Genomic DNA, 6,132 nt, shown 5'->3' on the forward strand with positions numbered 1-6,132 from the left:
AAGGGAGAATTTCTTTATGTATTTTTCTCTGCGGAAATGATAGTGGAAGGTGCAAGCTTCCTTTTTTTTTCTTCTCAGTTTTGGATAGTTTCCCCTGTTTAAGTACTTTACAAAAAAATGCACAATCTGCTCTTCTTCATTCATGAAGAAATTCCCTCTCATTCTGCAATTCGGTCAGTCTCCTTGAATAACAGAGTTCTGAACTCTTACAGCAAAACTTCAAGTTATGCTCCGAGTCTTTCCTCTGCACAAGGCAGATGATAACTGGTCTGCTCTCGCCTGTCATTCCTCTTCCAGGCAGCTTCCCTCTTGACCTTTCTATCTATCATCTTGAGGAAAATATTCTCAAAACACAGATTTGCGTGCTACATTATATCATTTTGGGTGCGTAATATTTTGCAGGAATCAAGAATAAAATCCTGTTTTCCTAGCATCAACATCTGTCCCTCTTGACTCACTTCGGTGTTAATTATGGGCTGCTAGTTTTGTATGTGGGCCTGCAGACCTACACCAGATGAATAACTGGAATAATTTACTCTGGAGCTTAGCACAAGGCTTTATTTACCTTATGCGTGTAAAATGAATCCTAGTTCTGATCTAGCTAGCATCCTGAACAAAAATATTTCACACATTGTACTTTGAACTGGTTTCTGATCTGCTGACTTTAGCGAAGTGGACAGTGGATAGCATAGGTTTGCTGGTTTAATAAAACAAGAGCGACAGACAGTAACTTGCTTATTTATTGCAATTAGATATATTTACTATAGGTTCTAACAGTGTTCTTTTATCGTACTTTCATATAATCCGGTGTTACAATGACCTCTGCTTCGCTGTCTGCAAGTTATTTCAATGCTGTTTTGACCATGAACTTGTAAGCCGATTTAAAAATTTATCATTCTGTATTAATTAGTCCTCCTCTTTATTTTCAACATCCCCCAAATCCAATTTCCATGCTTAGGAGCAACATTTTTGAGGCCTTCAACTGCTCAAGTTGATTTCAGTATGTATTGGTCTAACAGGGAAAAAAAAAATTAAAGAAAACAAGAAAGGAACATGAATGACACTAACCGAAAGAGAATACAAAACAAATGAAAAAAAAATCTGAAGCTTGAAAGAATTGTTAAAATTTCAGATAAAATAAGTAGCAAGAAGTAGGAAAAATTTCCAAAAACAGAAGGTGGCAACAATTGCTGTGTTACACCAGTACTTTTTTCAGTGCTGGTTGGTAGCTGCTGGAGTGGAATAAAAATACTCATGAAAAATGTATGCTGTTTGTATACCCTCTCAGTTTGTTCCCTTTTGAACTTTCTCTCAGAACAATCACAGGGCCCAAGAGCAAGTGTGTTGATGGCACAGACCAGGCATCTACAAAATTCAGCTCCATTTGCCAGCCTATCAGTCACCACAGCCTTCAACAAGTTACTTAATTCCTCTTTTTCTGTCAGCAAAAGGAAAATAGCACTACTTGTCTACTTTATAAGAGCACTGTATTTTACAGTGATTATTGGAAAATAAGGTTTGTATCTCGATTAACAATTTTGAAATAGTAACTCTCCACCTACCCACTTCAGTCAGGGGAATTTCAACTATTTAGTCTCCTAAACAAACGAAGCAGAAGAATGCAGAATACCTTACTTTTAATTCTTATGTATTATTGTTGGTGAATCTCCATAGGCACTATTAATTTAATGACAGACAATGAAGCGATTTAAATTAAGCAGTCGGCCATGGTGAACGTTTGCTAGCATCGGTTTCAACAGGAATGAAGTCCAGCATTTCATTTTTGCAGATGTTGCCTGCTTACACAAGCCTTCTTCAATTGTAGATAGGGTACATTTGCCTCTGTGACCGTATTAGAAGAGCAAATGAAGAAACGATTTGTTGCAGCACAAACGGTATGTCGAGTTTGAACTTGCTGTCCGACAGCCTCACGAGACATTTTTTCCACATTTCACATTTTGCTTTGGCCGTGCCATTATTTCTTATTTGGCTCACCTGGCAATATTTCTTTATTACGAAACTTTGTGACCCAGGTACTGCCAGGCACTGGCAATAATAGATTATTATCTCTTTTCGTTTAGCAACATTGCTCAGCATCAGAAATTAAGAGTAATCAAAAACCAAAGTGGAAGAAATAGCATCAGAACTACTGTGAATTGCTCAGGATCTGAACCAGATTAAGGAGGATTTGTGAAACTGGATGTATTGTCCTGCTAATCCTATCAGTCCGAGAGCTGCAATGTTACCTTTTTTCTTTGGAGAGCAGAGCGTTGCCTGAACTGCCTGGCTGATCAATGGGCTTTGAATGAAGCCGTGTTTCTTGGGAGCAAGCAAAAGGATGAAGAGAGGAAAAAGACCTTTCAGACATCATTCAGCTCACCACCTGGCTGATGAAGGAGTATCCTCCATGATCTTTGTTCAGTTCAGCTCTGAAAGTTCCAGCCAACAAAGTTCCTACAGTAACTGTACTTTACTCTCAAAAACGATCAATATGTCATAATATATGTTAATACGTATATATTATAATATATTTAAAGTAAACCAAACTGTCCTGATGACCTATTATGTCTATTTGTTTTAAGTACATAAACATCTAAGGAGTGACACAAGCAACGGGACTATTACAGCTTTTGTGAGGCAGAGACGAGGTGGAAACCCAAGGCATTTATTCAGAGTACAGGCAAGAGGCGGACGAGAAAGCAGAGAAGCCCCCATGTTGGGACTTCCCGTCAAGTAATTTTAGGACTAGAGCAAATGCATTTCCCTCAGTAAAGAGGCACTCACTGCGACTCACTGAAATGCCCCGGCAACAATACTGGAGATGACCAAGCTGATACTGGATGCCATAAGAATATACCATGACTCTGATCTGCTCTGAAGACAGCCAGAAAGGCAACTGGACATAGAAAACAGAAACTATTAGCCCAAATTTGTCAATAGCAGAGCCAGGATTAGAATCCACCTTTAGTAGGTACAGTGTCCTGTCTACACAGAGGTATGTAGTGTTTCTGTTAGCAGTAATGTATGGATGCTAACAGATTTTCAAAGTTAGGTGGTTTAGACCTTAACTTCTGTAATACGAAGAGCTAAGTTATGCTTGTCATGAGGAAGCCACCAAGTCCTGAATGGGGATATTCACATCAACTGTTTATTATTTTTAACAATACATGATTACTTAACATGGTATATGTCTACTTTAAGGCCCATAGATAATATTGCCTGTTTGCGATACCCCAACAGTATGGCTAAAGCCTTAAAAGTGACTATTAGTGTTGAGACCTGAGTTACTGTGTCTCCTTGGTTTTTACAGGGGCTGTGTACTCAGTTTTAAATAAAGTGAATCTGAATATATGATATGGAAACTACAGCTTAGTTTTCTGGAAACTGCCAGCCATGGCCACTCCTCTGCTAACTCCAGTGCAAAATGAGGGTCCTCAGCCAGTTTCTAAATGAGCTGTATCTTAAATCCAATGATTCTTCCCTAAGAAAATCCAAAGAGACAGTAACAAAGCTAAAATTAGAAATCAGGAGCTGTAGCTTCCAAGGCAATGCACATTACGTGACATTCTTTCAATACCACAGGCATTTTCTGTTGGCAAAAATGGCGTACGGAATGTATTCCACAATGTAAGAATCTTCCTTCAAAACTCAGGGTTGGATGACAACATGGTGTTTACTTACCAAATTTCAAAACCCCAACATTTAAAAGAAACAGTGAAGAACAATATAAATAATTAATTCTGATGATTAAATAATGACTACAGCGTCACAACTTGTAGTTATAATGGCACCACCCCAGCTACGCAACTGTTTTCAAAAATGATATACTCAGTCAAAATAGTGATCTATGGAGGTACCATAACCTGTTCAAAACACATCACATAATTAATCATTCCCCAGACTACCTCCATGAAATAAAAATTTGCTTATATATACCTAATGTTGGAACACCTCACTGGTCACAAGGAGTAGTGAAAATTATCTTTAAATATGAATCATGGCACATGTTGGAAGAACCAGGCTGCTAGCAGCCAAAATCTAGAAAATGGAATTTTGAGGACAGAGAGAAATGGTTTACCTCAAGAATACTCCAGCAAAATGCTTTGGCCCTCGTGAGCTCTCCACACCCAGCAAATTACAAAAAAGTTAGGAATCGCACAAGTTGGAGAACGTCACGTTACAACCAGCTAGAGCAAGGCACCATCTGCGTATGGAGGCTCTCCACTGAGCAGCATGGTCTCCAAAGCCGACGGGACAGCTCGTTTGCTCCTAATGCAACAGTCGTAAAGCTCTTTTAAAATGGCAGTTTACAGCTAAATAGGTAAAGCCAACATTTTACATCCCACTTAGGTCTACCCAAAAATAGTGCATTCTGCACATACTACAGTTTGGATAGCTTAGCCATGCCAGACAAAACCTTACTACTGAAAAATGTATGGTTTAATAGACTCGCAAATTTAACAATAATGCTTCTAACGTTTGTGTAGCACAACAGCTTCTGTGCACCTACTGAATTCTCAGATCTAAAAGCAATTATAAAGACAGCACAGCTGGGTAACAAAATGAATGCTGAAATCCACACCGGGTACCTCCTGGAAATAGCTCAGGATTAGGGTTTTGCTGAGACCCTGCATTTCTTCTTATTTTCACCCAGACAACTATGCAACCATTTTGGATTACCCTTCTACATACCCCCCCACTCCCTTCCCTGTGACATTACAAGGCAGCACTCAGGTGACCTGGCCGTTTTAATTTCACGTTTACCCCCCATTCTCATCTTCGTTAGGGAAAAGTAGCAACATTATGTACTTGTATCATAGGGAGAGAAGGGCAATTAAGTCTGCAAAACCGACTAGCAACATTCAGATAAAACTGGCATTGTTAGGCTCCTGGAAGGTAGCCAGCCTGAACTGGGTTTATCTGGGGCTCAGGCTTTTGGGGGCGGGAGGAGGGGGCTGACAGCAGAGCTGGGCGAAAGGAGGGCCTTTCCAGAGCCTTGCTGGAACCACTCGTGCCCCATCGCCCCACGCAAGGCCCCCACGCATGGCCACGCACCGCCTCACGCCTTGCCTAAAGGCCTTGCCTCACGCCATGCCTCACACATGGCCCCATGCCTTGCCTCATGCCATGCCTCACACATGGCCCCACGCATGGCCCCAAGGCATGCCTCACGCCATGGCTCATGCACGGCCCCACGCCTTGCCTCACATGTGGCCCCATGCCTTGCCTCATGCCATGCCCCACGCCTTGCCTCACGCATGGCCCCACGCCTTGCCTCACGCCTTGCCCCATGCATGGCTCCACACCTTGCCTCACGGATGGCCCCATGCATGGCCCCACACCTTGCCTCACGGATGGCCCCACGCCTTGCCTCACGCATGGCCCCACAGCATGCCTCACGCATGGCCCCACAGCATGCCTCGCACATGGCCCCATGCCTTGCCTCATGCCATGCCTCACACATGGCCCCATGGCATGCCTCATGGATGGCCCCACACATGGCCCCACACCTTGCCTCATGCATGGCCCCATGCCTTGCCTTGCCTCACGCATGGCCCCACGCCTTGTCTCACACATGGCCCCACGCTTTCCTCATGCTATGCCTCACACCTTGCCTCACACATGGCCCCACGCTTTGTCATGCCTCATGCCATGCCTCACAGATGGCCCCACGCATGGCCCCATGCCTTGCCTCACGCCATGCCTCACTCATGGGCCCATGCCTTGCCTCACGCCATGCCTCACTCATGGCCCCACGCCTTGCCATGCCTCACGCCATGCCTCACGAATGGCCCCACGCATGGCCCCACGCCTTGTCATGCCTCACACATGGCCCCCCGCTTTCCTCACGCCATGCCTCACACCTTGCCTCACGCATGGCCCCACGCCTTGCCATGCCTCACGCCATGCCTCACGCATGGCCCCACGCCTTGCCTCATGCCATACCTCACACCTTGCCTCACGACATGCCTCATGCCATGCCTCACACCTTGCCTCACGACATGCCTCAGGACATGCCTCATGCCTTGCCCCACACCTTGCCTCACGGATGGCCCCACACATGGCCCCACACCTTGCCTCACGCGTGGCCCCATGCCTTGCCTCACGGATGGCCCCACGCCTTGCCTCATG

Source organism: Egretta garzetta, unplaced genomic scaffold (assembly GCF_000687185.1).
Source record: "Egretta garzetta isolate BGI_Z169 unplaced genomic scaffold, ASM68718v1 scaffold136, whole genome shotgun sequence".
NCBI classification, from domain to species: Eukaryota; Metazoa; Chordata; class Aves; order Pelecaniformes; family Ardeidae; genus Egretta; species Egretta garzetta.